The sequence below is a fragment of the Ranitomeya imitator genome, chromosome 4, assembly GCF_032444005.1.
Source record: "Ranitomeya imitator isolate aRanImi1 chromosome 4, aRanImi1.pri, whole genome shotgun sequence".
NCBI classification, from domain to species: Eukaryota; Metazoa; Chordata; class Amphibia; order Anura; family Dendrobatidae; genus Ranitomeya; species Ranitomeya imitator.
In genome coordinates, this window is record NC_091285.1 from 291,804,135 (window position 1) to 291,818,583 (window position 14,449).

At 43.5% G+C, this 14,449-nt stretch overlaps 1 protein-coding gene across 3 annotated transcripts in view; it reads right to left on the reverse strand.

Moving 5' to 3' along the window:
- PPHLN1 (periphilin 1) overlaps nt 1–14,181 on the reverse strand; it is a 166,444-nt gene extending 152,263 nt beyond the window's left edge. The window contains exon 1 of one of the 3 annotated variants that reach the window (XM_069764751.1): nt 14,112–14,181. The gene's annotated coding sequence lies outside the window, so the exon portion shown is untranslated. The remainder of the gene's footprint in view (nt 1–14,111) is intronic. The other 2 variants (XM_069764752.1, XM_069764750.1) reach the window with 2 other exon arrangements.
- Between the last annotated feature and the right edge of the window lie 268 nt (nt 14,182–14,449).

Consider the following 14,449-nt stretch of genomic DNA (forward strand, 5'->3'; position numbering starts at 1 on the left):
TAACCTTATGTTAGCATGATTTAATGTGGTGTATAGTAACCAATTTTTGCTTTCTCTTTCCAGGTAACAGGATTATCGTGCGGTGGTGGTCACTCAGGGATCGCTTCAAGAGGGAGTTTAATAAGGAGATGCAGGCCCCGAGTGGATCTAGAGGACGCAGGAGCAGATACAAACATGCCAGAGCCCTGTCGTTCCTCCGGTCGACGCTGCTGAGCAGAAGGTAAATATTCAACACCACATATTTTCAGTCAAACTGTAAAAATGTGTAACCTTCAATTTTATTTGCAGCAAGGGCAATTGTAATATCAAGATACTAATTTTTTTTTCTTCTTCTTTAACAGCACTTTCTGCAGCACTCGGGAGCCTGCATCACAGTTGCACCCCTCTGGAGCGATCCCTCAAGAGTCCGCCACCGGGGACCACGTCGACCCCTCTGTTTCTGCACCTTCCCTTTCGTTTGATCCCTCAGCCTCATCCACCAGCGCTGGAGCAGCAGGGCGGACTTCGTCACTTGAAGCTGCAGGTGATGAGTTAGAGTTCCCTTTACCCCACCCCTCTGCCACTGCCGCAACATCTAGACCAACTTTGTGGTCAGGACGGCAGCGCCAGAGAGGTCAGGAAAGGAGCTATGCGCCTGACTTTTTGCAGCTGAATGCATCCTTCCACAGTGCCATCAAGCTTTTGAGTGAGCAAACGTCTGCTGGGTACAATATGCTTAACAAAAGCATACTCTAACTCAACAGTCGTCTGGATAGGATGCAATCAGATGCAAACCAGTCACCAAGACACTTTTTTTTCAGTCGGTCCTCAGGCACATGGAAAATCTAACTCCTGACCTGCAGATGCATGTGATGCAAGGCTGCCACACTGCTCTAGCGCAGGCGATGTCCCAAGCCCCTCCACCTACCCTTCATGTTTCAACACCTTTCCCCTCTCAAGCCACCGTCTATCCTTCTGTGCATCCTCCTCCTGTCCGTCCTCCTCCCGCCCATTCTACTTCTTCGTCATTCGTTCCTTCCCCCCTTAGTCTTTCCCAGTTTTTACCTTCCCCTTTCCATTCTTCCACTTTAAATTCTCCGTTCCCGATCCCACCCACACCTTCCTACCTCACACACACCACATCTGCACCTCAACTCTCTGCCCAAACTCATGTTTTCACCACCCATTCTACTTCTGTTCCTCCCCGTGATGTCCGTGATGTACTGTCTCCCACTCTCGACGTGGTCCAACCTGTCAGCCCCTCAACTACTATCTCCACCCAAAATTATGAAAATTTGTAAAGTCAAGAAATAAACTTTTTTTGGTTGAAAAACATTTTTATTGTCTTTCTCTTTTTTTTTTTTTTTTTTTAAAAAAACCTGTTCTAACACCACCAAGGTTCTGGTAATAGTAACAATAAACAGTGTTTAAAGGGTACCGTTTCAAAACATACTATGCTGCATTAAAGTACAAAGGTTTTGTAAGCAAACAAAAAATGGTATTTTTACAAGTGTAAAAAGCAAAAAAAATTTTACACCATTTCATACTGCCAGTCAACTGATCCTGCAGAAGACGTCTGCAAAACTGTCCCGCATTCTGGAGACTGCTACTGGACTGCGAAAAGTGGGGTTTTGGTAATCCCGCAAGGTGCTTTCTAAAACATTATCCTCCAGGGAAACTTGTTCTTTTGATAAAATAAAATTGTGCAGGACCACGCACGCTTTCACCACATCATCGACAGTTTCAGTCTGCAGTTTAATTGCAGTTAGCAGGACTCTCCATTTGGCAGTTAAGATGCCAAAAGCACATTCCACAACTCTTCGTGCTCTGGTTAAGCGGTAATTGTAAATTTTCTTCCTCTGGGTCAGTCCACTAATTCCAAAGAGTTTCAGCAAATGTGGGGAAAGCTGGAAGGCATCATCTCCAACACAAACAAATGGTAATGGTGGACCGTGGTTCCAGGGAGAGGTCTAGGGGGCGGAAAGTCAAATGTCTCTCCATACAAACGACGCCCCATTGGTGAATTTTTAAAGATTTGTGAGTCATTTGCGCGTCCATTCCACTTGTAGGCACTCCCACAATGCCAGGCAGGTATCTCTGATGATCCCTGACATGGTGGATATCCCAAGCCTAAACTGAAAATGGAGGGATGAGAACGACTCTCCAGTTGCAAGGAATCTGTTAACAAAACGAAAAGACAATAATTAATAAAAAAATTCAAAAAACAACATTACAGTTATAAGTCTGATGAATGAGAATCATTTTACAAAAAAATTACTTACCGAATAGTCACCATGAGACGCTCTGCTGGTGATAATGGAGAAGCGCGTCTGAATGTCTTGTCTCCGTATACATTCTTCCACTTGGCCCAATAAAATTTCGAAATTTTCAGCTCTCATCCTCACATAATTGAAGAACTTCTGAGGGTTTTCCCTTAGTTCGATGTAAAGCGTGGAATAAACACCACGGGTCATGCGTTGTGCTGTGATGGGATGGATCCACAGCCCTCTCTTCCACCGCTGCCGCAGGATTCGCAGTCTTTCTTCCTCTCTCTCTCGAACGCTGACTGCCAACTGATTAGCCTCAAAAGTTAAATCCGCATAGATCTTTGCAATGTTCGCCAGTACTCCTTCCATTTCTGCCACTTTCTCTACAACCTTTCAAAGATGTGGTGTAAATACACACTATATATAGTTTTCCAGTAGTTTCCAGTAGCCAGTCACATTGAAATCCTCCCCTTTTAAAAAACGGATCCGTCAAAAAACGGTTACAACGAATGTGAAAACGGTCGCAACGGTTCTAACGGATCCGGTTTTTTAACGGATCAGGGCAGCTGATCCGTCAAAAAAACATATCCGTTAGAACCGTTTTCGCAACAAATTTGACGGATCCGTCGATTTGCCACGATGTCGGACCTAACTGACGCCACACAACTCAAGTGTGAAAGAACTCTTAGGGGCTTGTTTACATTGGGAAGGCTTCCAGGTGATTGGAGAGATGGGTGGGTTCAGTCACCTACAAACCCAGCCAAAGAGGCGCGTCTGAACGCGTAAGATGGTTTTGTGTGTAAGGACCTGTGGTGATGTCACGCTCACCTGACTAGCCATGTGACAGGTACCTGGGTGTGGTTACACCTATGTAAAGGAGGTGTGTGTAGCACATGGGAAGAGAGATTGAGTGACTGTGTGAGTGTCTGTCAGGGTGGACACACTTCTGTGTGTCCTGGCAGGACACTGCAGAATGGCCTGTGTGTTGGACGGTTCCAAGGGGGGACGTCCTGGAAGCACACAGAGACCATTCCAGGATGGAGAGCCTGCGTGCTGGAGGCTCCTGTGAGTGGAGTTGTCCTGGAAGCACCTGGAGACCGTAGACCTGGACGGTCTGTGTTGAGGACCTGGGACTGACCTGAAGTCAGTGTAAGGAGTGGAACTTCTGAGAGGTAACCCCGGACAACAGGATTATAATATACAGCAGAGAAGCCTATCTGCTACGTGAACTGTCCAATGTTTCATGGCTGTAATGAAATGGACTGTACCCTGTCTGGTTTATGTGGAGTTTGAATAAACCATATGGACTGATATGTGTGAGATATCGTGCCTGAAGTGTTTATCCTGCTGCCAAACGAGTATCCCCAAGACCCGTAGCGAATGAAATGCTACAATATATATATATATATATATATATATATATATATATATATATTAGCTGAAAAGCCTGGCATTGCCTGGGAATAGTAAATATCTGTGGTTAGTTATAGCACCTCACCTCTCATTTTCCCCCTCACATCTCTCATTTTCTCCCTTACACCTCATTTCCCCCCTCACTCCTCTCATTCCACCCTAAAACTTGTCATTTCAACCTCACATCTGTTATTTTCCGATCACTCCACTATTTTCCCTCTCTCCTCTCATTTTGCATTCACACCTTTTCATTTTCACCTCACACCCCTCATTTTCACCTCAGTATATACATGTTTGTCTTCTCCCTTATATATAGTGTACACCTGTATGTAATCTCCTGTATATAGTATATACCTGTATGTCATCTCCCCTGTATATACCTGTATGTCATCTCCTTCTGTATATAGTATATACCTGTCTCATCTCCTTCTGTATATAGTATATACCTGTGTCATCTGCTCCTGTATATAGTATATACCTGTGTGTCATCTGCTCCTGTATATAGTATATACCTGTGTGTCATCTGCTCCTGTATATAGTATATACCTGTGTGTCATCTGCTCCTGTATATAGTATATACCTGTGTGTCATCTGCTCCTGTATATAGTATATACCTGTGTGTCATCTGCTCCTGTATATAGTATATACCTGTGTGTCATCTGCTCCTGTATATAGTATATACCTGTGTGTCATCTGCCCCTGTATATAGTATATACCTGCGTGTCATCTGCTCCTGTATATAGTATATACCTGCGTGTCATCTGCTCCTGTATATATATACCTGTGTGTCATCTGCTCCTGTATATAGTACATACCTGTGTGTCATCTCCTTCTGTATATAGTATATACCTGTGTGTCATCTCCTTCTGTATATAGTATATACCTGTATGTCATCTCCTTCTGTATATAGTATATACCTGTATGTCATCTCCTTCTGTATATAGTATATACCTGCATGTCATCTCCTCCTGTATATAGTGTATACCTGTGTGTCATCTCCTCCTGTATATACCTGTATGTCGTCTCCTTCTGTATATAGCATATACTTGTATGTCATCTCCTTCTGTATATAGTATATACCTGTGTCTCATCTGCTCCTGTATATAGTATATAACTGTGTGTCATCTGCTCCTGTATATAGTATATACCTGTATGTCATCTCCCCTGTATATAGTATGTACCTGCTGTATGTCATCTCCTCCTGTATATACCTGTATGTCATCTACTTCTGTATATAGCATATACCTGTAAGTCATCTCCTCCTGTGTATAGTATATACTTGTGTGTCATCTTCTCCTGTATATAGTATATACCTGTGTCATCTCTTTTATATAGTATATACCTGTATGTCATCTCCTGTATATAGTATATACGTGTCATCTCCTCCAGTATATACCTGTATGTCATCTCCCCTGTATATAGTATATCTGTGTGTCATCTCCTCCTGAATTAGACCTCGTTCACACGTTATTTTGTCAGTATTTTTACCTCAGTATTTGTAAGCTAAATTGGCAGCCTGATAAATCCCCAGCCAACAGGAAGCCCTCCCCCTGGCAGTATATATTAGCTCACACTTAATAGACAGGTCATGTGACTGACAGCTGCCGTATTTCCTATATGGTACATTTGTTGCTCTTGTAGTTTGTCTGCTTATTAATCAGATTTTTATTTTTGAAAAATAATACCAGACTTGTGTGTGTTTTAGGGCGAGTTTCATGTGTCAAGTTGTGTGTGAGTTGCATGTGGCGACATGCATGTAGCGACTTTTGTGAGATGAGTTGTGTGTGGCGACATGCGTGTAGCAACTTTTTGTGTGTTGAGTTGCATGTGACAGGTTAGTGTAGCAAGTTGTGTGCAGCAAGTTTTGGGCATGGCGAGTTTTATGTGTGGTGCGTTTTGAGTATGTGCAAGTTTTGAGTGAGGCAACTTTTGCATGTGTTGCAACTTTTGTGCATGTGGCAATTTTTCCACGTGAGCAAGTTTTGCGTGTGGCGAGTTTTCCATGAGGTGAGTTTTGCACGTGTGGCGAGTTTTGCGTGAACCTAGTTTTGCATGTGGCGAATTTTGCGCATGGCGAGTTTTGAGTGGCGACTTATGTGGCGAGGTTGGTGTATGTGTGGTGAAATGTGTGCTGAGGGTGGTATATGTGTTCAAGCATGTGGTAGTGTGTGGCGCATTTTGTGTGTGTGTTTATATCCCGGTGTGTGGTAAGTATTCCAGGGCGGGGCCCCACCTTAGCAACTGTACGGTATATACTCTTTGGCACCTTCGCTCTCATTCTTTAAGTCCCCCTTGTTCACATCTGGCAGCTGTCAATTTGCCTCTAACACTTTTCCTTTCACTTTTTCCCCATTATGTAGATAGGGGCAAAATTGTTTGGTGAATTGGAACGCGCGGGGTTAAAATTTCACGTCACAACATAGCCTATGACGCTCTCGGGGTCCAGATATGTGACTGTGCAAAATTTTGTGGCTGTAGCTGCGACAGTGCAGATGCCAATCCCGGACATACACACATTCAGAGATATATATATTCCCTGAAAAATGCCCACCAGAAAATTGCCGTGGGAATTTTTCAGAATATTTTCTCACGCTACAGTTCATATAAGTTTACGCCACCAGGGGGCGCAGCTTCTATGACAGCATCGCAAGTCAAGGAAGCTAGATTCCCTTCATTCCCCAGTTTTTACAGCCAAGGGCAGCTGCATTATCAGGCTCCTGGCTGTAAATGTACTTAACCCCTTGAGATGGATTTACATCGTGGGAAACGACTTTTGCGGTGGAGAGGTATGGGATATTGTTGCTTTTTTATTTTCCTTTTTTTCAGAAGACGAGGGTCGTCAGTTGGATTGAGCGTACAATAAAGATATTAAAACCCCATGTGCTTATTTCATTAAAATACTTTATTCATAATGTGTGTGTATTTTTAACTCTTTATTAATATTGGATTAATAATGGATAGGTGTCCTATTGACATCTCTTCATTATTAACCAGGCTTAATGTCACCTTACATTAACAAGGTGACATTAAACCCTTATTACCCCATATCCCACTGCTACTCGGGAGTGGGAGGAGAGAGTGCCAGAATAGTGCCAGAATAGGCGCATCTCACAGATGCGCCTCTTCTGGGGTGGCTGGGGGCAGATGTTTTTAGCCGGGGAGGGGGGGGGGGGGCAGGAAAATAACCATGGTCCCTCTCTAGGCTATTAATATTTGCCCTCAGTCACTGGCTTTCCCACTCTGGCGGAGAAAATTGCACGGGAGCCCACGCCAGTTCTTTCCGTGATTTAACCCTTTAATTTAACAACTAGAGCTCCCAAATTTTGCACACACAAACTACTAACATTATTAGTGAGGAATATGTAAAAATATAACGGATAAGAAATGGTTTACTGTATGTAAACCATTTCTCATATCCTGTCGGGTTTGGTGAGGAGTTATCAAAAGCTGGCAATTGAATTACCGTCTTTCATGATATCTAGCGCTGTATGAAAAAAAAAAAAAAATAATAATATATATATATATATATATATATACACACATATTATATATATATACACACATATATATATATATATATATTCACACACATATATATATATATATATATACACACACACATATATATATATATATATATATATATATATACACACACACACAATATATGTATATATTGTCTAAGGGTTTTTCCGTCTGTCTGTCTGTCCTGGAAATCCCAGCTCTCGACCAATCAGAGACCGGCACAGCATCGACGTAGAAATCCCGCGTCTCTGATTGGTCGAGGCCGCCAGGCCTCGACCAATCAGCAACGGGCACAGCGATGATGATGTCATAATGGTTGCCATGGCGACGATGATGTCATAAAGGTTGCCTCGACCAATCAGCGACGGGCACAGTCTGCCGCGAATTCTGGAATCATCATTGTCCATATATTACGGGGACATGCATATTCTAGAATACCCGATGCGTTAGAATCGGGCCACAATCTAGTATATATATATATATATATATATATATATATATATATATATATATATATATATATATATATATATATATACACTAATATATATATATATATATATAATGTGTGTGTCCTTCTCAAAAAATTTGCATATAGTGTTACATTTCATTATTTACCATAATGTAATGATTACAATTAAACTTTCATATATTATAGATTCATTATCCACCAACTGAAATTTGTCAGGTCTTTTATTGTTTTAATACTGATGATTTTGGCATACAACTCCTGATAACCCAAAAAACCTGTCTCAATAAATTAGCATATTTCACCCATCCAATCAAATAAAAGTGTTTTTTAATAACAAACAAAAAAACCATCAAATAATAATGTTCAGTTATGCACTCAATACTTGGTCGGGAATCCTTTGGCAGAAATGACTGCTTCAATGCGGCGTGGCATGGAGGCAATCAGCCTGTGACACTGCTGAGATGTTATGGAGGCCCAGGATGCTTCAATAGCGGCCTTAAGCTCATCCAGAGTGTTGGGTCTTGCGTCTCTCAACTTTCTCTTCACAATATCCCACAGATTCTCTATGGGGTTCAGGTCAGGAGAGTTGGCAGGCCAATTGAGCACAGTAATACCATGGTCAGTAAACCATTTACCAGTGGTTTTGGCACTGTGAGCAGGTGCCAGGTCGTGCTGAAAAATGAAATCTTCATCTCCATAAAGCATTTCAGCCGATGGAAGCATGAAGTGCTCCAAAATCTCCTGATAGCTAGCTGCATTGACCCTGCCCTTGATGAAACACAGTGGACCAACACCAGCAGCTGACATGGCACCCCACACCATCACTGACTGTGGGTACTTGACACTGGACTTCAGGCATTTTGGCATTTCCTTCTCCCCAGTCTTCCTCCAGACTCTGGCACCTTGATTTCCGAATGACATGCAAAATTTGCTTTCATCAGAAAAAAGTACTTGGGACCACTTAGCAACAGTCCAGTGCTGCTTCTCTGTAGCCCAGGTCAGGCGCCTCTGCCGCTGTTTATGGTTCAAAAGTGGCTTTACCTGGGGAATGCGGCACCTGTAGCCCATTTCCTGCACACGCCTGTGCACGGTGGCTCTGGATGTTTCCACACCAGACTCAGTCCACTGCTTCCTCAGGTTCCCCAAGGTCTGGAATCGGTCCTTCTCCACAATCTTCCTCAGGGTCCGGTCTCCTCTTCTCGTTGTACAGCGTTTTCTGCCACATTGTTTGATTCTAACAGACTTACCATTGAGGTGCCTTGATACAGCACTCTGGGAACAGCCGATTTGTTGAGAAATTTCTTTCTGGGTCTTACCCTCTTGCTTGAGGGTGTCAATGATGGCCTTCTTGACATCTGTCAGGTCGCTAGTCTTACCCATGATGGGGGTTTTGAGTAATGAACCAGGCAGGGAGTTTATAAAAGCCTCAGGTATCTTTTGCATGTGTTTAGAGTTAATTAGTTGATTCAGAAGATTAGGGTAATAGGTCGTTTAGAGAACCTTTTCTTGATATGCTAATTTATTGAGACAGGTTTTTTGGGTTATCAGGAGTTGTATGCCAAAATCATCAGTATTAAAACAATAAAAGACCTGACAAATTTCAGTTGGTGGATAATGAATCTATAATATATGAAAGTTTAATTGTAATCATTACATTATGGTAAATAATGAAATTTAACACTATATGCTAATTTTTTGAGAAGGACCTGTATATACATACACACACACACACACAGTGCAGACCAAACGTTTGGACACACCTTCTCATTTAAAGATTTTTCTGTATTTTCATGACTATGAAAATTGTAAATTCACACTGAAGGCATCAAAACTATGAATTAACATATGTGGAATTATATACTTAACTATATATAACGCAAACCGGATGGAATAGCATGCCACTGCAAGATGCTGTGGTAGCCATGCTGGTTCAGTATGCCTTCAATTTTGAATAAATCCCAAACAATGTCACCAGCAAAGCACCCCCACACCATCACACCTCCTCCTCCATGCTTCACGGTGGGAACCAGGCATGTAGAGTCCATCCCTTCACCTTTTCTGCGTCGCACAAAGACACGGTGGTTGGAACCAAATATCTCAAATTTGGACTCATCAGACCAAAGCACAGATTTCCACTGGTCTTATGTCCATTCCTTGTGCTCTGTAGCCCAAACAAGTCTCTTCTGCTTGTTGCCTGTCCTTAGCAGTGGTTTCCTAGCAGCTATTTTACCATGAAAGCCTGCTGCACAAAGTCTCCTCTTAAGGGCTTGTTTTCACTTGCGAGGAACACGTCCGTGTCTCGCATGTGGAAACGAAGCTCTGGTGCCGGCACTCCGGAGCGGAGCGTGCGGCTGCATGTGTTGCTATGCGGCTGCACGCTCCGCTCCACAGTGCCGGCGCCAGAGCTTCGTTTCCACATGCGAGACACGGACGTGTTCCTCGCAAGTGAAAACAGGTCCTTACAGTTGTTGTAGAGATGTGTCTGCTGCTAGAACTCTGTTTGGCATTGACCTGGTCTCTAATCTGAGCTTCTGTTAACCTGCAATATCTGAGGCTGGTGACTTGGATAAATTTATCCTCAGAAGCAGAGGTGACTCTAGGTCTTCCTTTCCTGGGGCGGTCCTCATGTGAGCCAGTTTCTTTGTAGTGCTTGATTGCTTTTGCAACTGCACTTGGGGACATTTCCAAAGTTTTCCCAATTTTTCGGACTGACAGACCTTCATTTCCTAAAGTAATGATGGCCACTCGTTTTTCTTTACTTAGCTGCTATTTTCTTGCCATAATACAAATTCTAACAGTCTATTCAGTAGGACTATCAGCTATGTATCCACCAGACTTCTGCAAAACACAACTGATGGTCCCAACCCCATTTATAAGGCAAGAAATCCCACTTATTGAACCTGACAGGGCACACCTGTGAAGTGAAAACCATTCCCGGTGACAACCTCCTGAAGCTCATCAAGAGAATGCCAAGAGTGTGCAAAGCAGTCATCAAAGCAGTCATCAAAGCAAAAGGTGGCTACTTTGAAGAACCTAGAATATAAGACATTTTCTGTCGTTTCACACTTTTTTGTTAAGTATATAATTTCACATGTGTTAATTCATAGTTGTGATGCCTTCAGCGTGAATTTACATCATGAAAATACAGAAAAATCTTTAAATGAGAAGGTGTCCAAAATTTTGGTCTGTACTGTATATAGGCTGTATATATGTTTTCACAAATATTTGAGCCCATGGATCCATTATATGTCCACTTTGCAAAATTGCGAGAGAAAAAACGCAGTGTGGATGCCATACGGAGGATGAGAAGCATAAAATACGCAGCCACACCCTGCCTACGGATGACATACGGACTACTGTTCTGGGAACATTTCTGCGTATTTGGTCCGTAGAAAACGGACTGTATTTTTCTACGTTGTGTCTGACACTGGCCTTACTTGTGTCCTAGTCATGGTGCTGACAATGTCATTCTGTGATAATAAGTCATGTAGAATTGTGTTGCCATTTGCGACACATGGATAATATAAACCCAGAGATGGCCCAGAAAGGTAAGATGACCAAACAGAAACTAACATTTTACACATGAAATGAGGGTAAATTCACTACATAGAGAGATACTAATCAAAATGGTCAAAGGAAAGAGGGGAGACAAAAGTTCCGCTGGCTGGACACCATCAAGAATAAACATCAAGCAATTGAAAGAAGCTGTGGAATATAGGAAAAAAGTGTTCTGTGTGGCATAAACAAAGTGTAGGAGACTAGTGGCCATAATTAGGGTTGAGCGAAACGGATCGTTCATTTTCATAAGTCGCCGACTTTTGGCAAAGTCGGGTTTCATGAAACCCGACCCCTGTGTGGGGTCGGTCATGCGGTTCGCGACTTTCGCGCCAAAGTCACGTGTCGTATGACGCACTTGGCGCCATTTTTTCAGCCAATGAAAGAGCGTGGGCAGAGTGATGACATAGGTCTTGGGGGCGTGGACGCCTATCGTCATCTTGTCGCTTGTGCGCTGTAGCGATTTGCAATGTGTAACACCAGCTTTTCTGTTCAGGAGGAGAGGGAGAGGGAGAGAGAAAAAAAAAAATACCCATTGACTTTGCATTGGGTTTCGTGTTTCGGTCGATCCCCGACTTTTCGCCATAATCGGCCGATTTCACTCGACTCGACTTTTGAGATGGTCGGGTTTCGCGAAACCCGACTCGACCCTAAAAAAGTAAAAGTCGCTCAACCCTAGCCATCATACTTAGAGCTTTGCTACTGAGAGAGGACACATTTTCTCTTTACTATTGATACGTACAGAAGTCTAAGGGAGCTTTCACACTGCATTTGTTACATGCTCGGGTGCCCCTTCAGTGCTTAGTCCGAACCCTCCCCCCCCCCCCCAAAACGACATTTGCCTAGGTCATCTGGGTGTCCTCCTCCAGTAGGCGTACACACCTGAAAATGATGCACGACAGAGCTCAGCTTCACTCTGTCAACACCATTATTGTAAACATAAGGATGAATGACCTCGGGGAGATCAAAACATCCAACACCGCGGAGACACCATCACGTGTTTCTCAACGCAGTGATTCCAGAACACTGCTCCCATCTCTTATGGGAAATATGCAGATGCATGTAGAAAAACCGCGGAGACACCATCACGTGTTTCTCAACGCAGTGATCCAGAACACTGCCCCCATCCCTTATGGGAAATATGCAAATGCATGTAGAGAAGCCGCAGAGACACCATCACGTGTTTCTCAATGCAGTGATCCAGAACACTGCTCCCATCCCTTATGGGAAATATGCAAATGCATGTAGAGAAGCAGCAGAGACACCATCACGTGTTTCTCAACGCAAGCAATAAATAGCCCGGTCTTTCACCGGGAAAGAACAACCACGGGAAGGGCAGCATCCACAAAGGAAAACCAGCTATGCCAAAACATGGTATCCATTATTGTATATGGCCTCATCGGTGCTTACGCCAGAATCCTGTTTTCATTGGGTTTGGATGTAAGCTCCGCCAGGGCCACCAAGCGTGTAACAAAATGTGCAGAAGAGCATGTAATGTGCAGAAGAGCATGCGTGCCCAATTTAAAGATACAGCCAAAATGGAGACCCTCCCCTACAATCAAGCTGTCCCTAATCTATCTCAATGCTCCATGTAATCCTACAGTTACACTGAAGCTGGCAGCGACTCGCCATGCTGGCTCCCCTGGTAAGGCATAGTCACTGCACCCAGACGTCCCAGCTGCTGACACATTTTCTTGGCTGTATTAGGAGTTGGGTGCTTGACCCCAGGAGGGCCCCCAGAACCAGCGTTATGCTCACTAAAAAGTAAAGGAAAGAAGATGACAGGAAGGTTGCAGAGTAAAATAAAAGAATATGCCATCGTGGCCCCAAAGATAGCACGTTCTTCAGATCCACTACTGAGGAATCAAAATCAACTTGATGATAGGCCATGTTCACAGAAGTGTGTTCCCACGTGTGAAATGTCCTGCACGCACTTCTGCGGAAATACAGCAGCACCGAGAGAAGGACGCAAACAGTGTACATTGGCTGACTCTGCAGATATGAAATGCATAGCTGCTTATTCCACAATACTGAGCAGGCTCAGGACACGAGCCCGCACCACTACAGCCAGACAATAGGGGTGTGTTATTAAGCCGTCATCTGCCTAATGATATTAACTTGTTAAATGCCACTGTCCATCTTTCACAGCGCTATATACTGCGCCTGAGTCCATTGCCCACAACACATTTGATGATGGTCCTGCCATGGCAGCCGATAGATTGCGGAGGATCCATATGCCTGCCATGACGGTGCTCCCATGAAGACCGGCCTAGGATTCATTGGAAACTGGGATTTGTGCTATATACTGCAGTGCCGAATAGACACAGGTTCAAATCCCTGCATGGAACTAAAACAAGAAAAAAGGTTTCAAAAATTACAAAATGAAAAAACTAAATTTAAATCACCTCCCTTTTACTCCATTACAAATATTAAAAAATACACACATCCATAAAAGTCAAATCTGTCAAAATACACAATTAACCCAAATTGAAAAAGTCAAAATTACGGTTTTCGACTCCTCACAACTTTCTACCAGAAATGCAAAAAATACTGTTGTGTCTACCTCAAAATGGCATCTCCACACAGGAAGAAGATGAACATTGTTTTGGTTTTTAAGAATTTCCTAATTATAAAAAAAAAAAAAATAGCATGTTTGGTATTGCTGTGATTGCGCTGTCCTGGAGAATCAGACGGCAAGGCCGACTTCACTACACAATGAACTGTGCCACCTGCACCGGGGCAGTATCCGTGCCAGCCCCACAACCACCCTGCACTGCTGGACCGCATGCGCTCCATTGTGGCACTGCCATTCCTTCCCCACCCCCCTGCCGCAGCCGGACTACTGGCACAGATGGCACCCACCGGCCAGCAGCCCCCACTACTCAGGCAGGTGCACCCACCTCTGCTCCTCCGCTGCTCTCACCACTTCCTGTGCGCTGCTTCTGGTCATGTGACCGTGCAGTCACCCCACGTACGGGGCGCCGTGTGGGACACAATTGTGCGGCAGCTTTCGCTGTAATTCCCATCTCAGCCACAAGGGCCGCTGCGACGCTGAAAATGCCTTCTAATTCTGCAGTTTCTAAGTTGCTAACATTTTACAGGTTTATTAACAAAAAGAAATGATCACTGTAATAGAAGGTGCCAGAAGGTGATTACACCTCACAACAGCTGCAAAAAAAAGATAAAAAATGGCAGAGAAATGGCTATCAGTGGGCGTTATCAGAAGGGTTAACTTTGG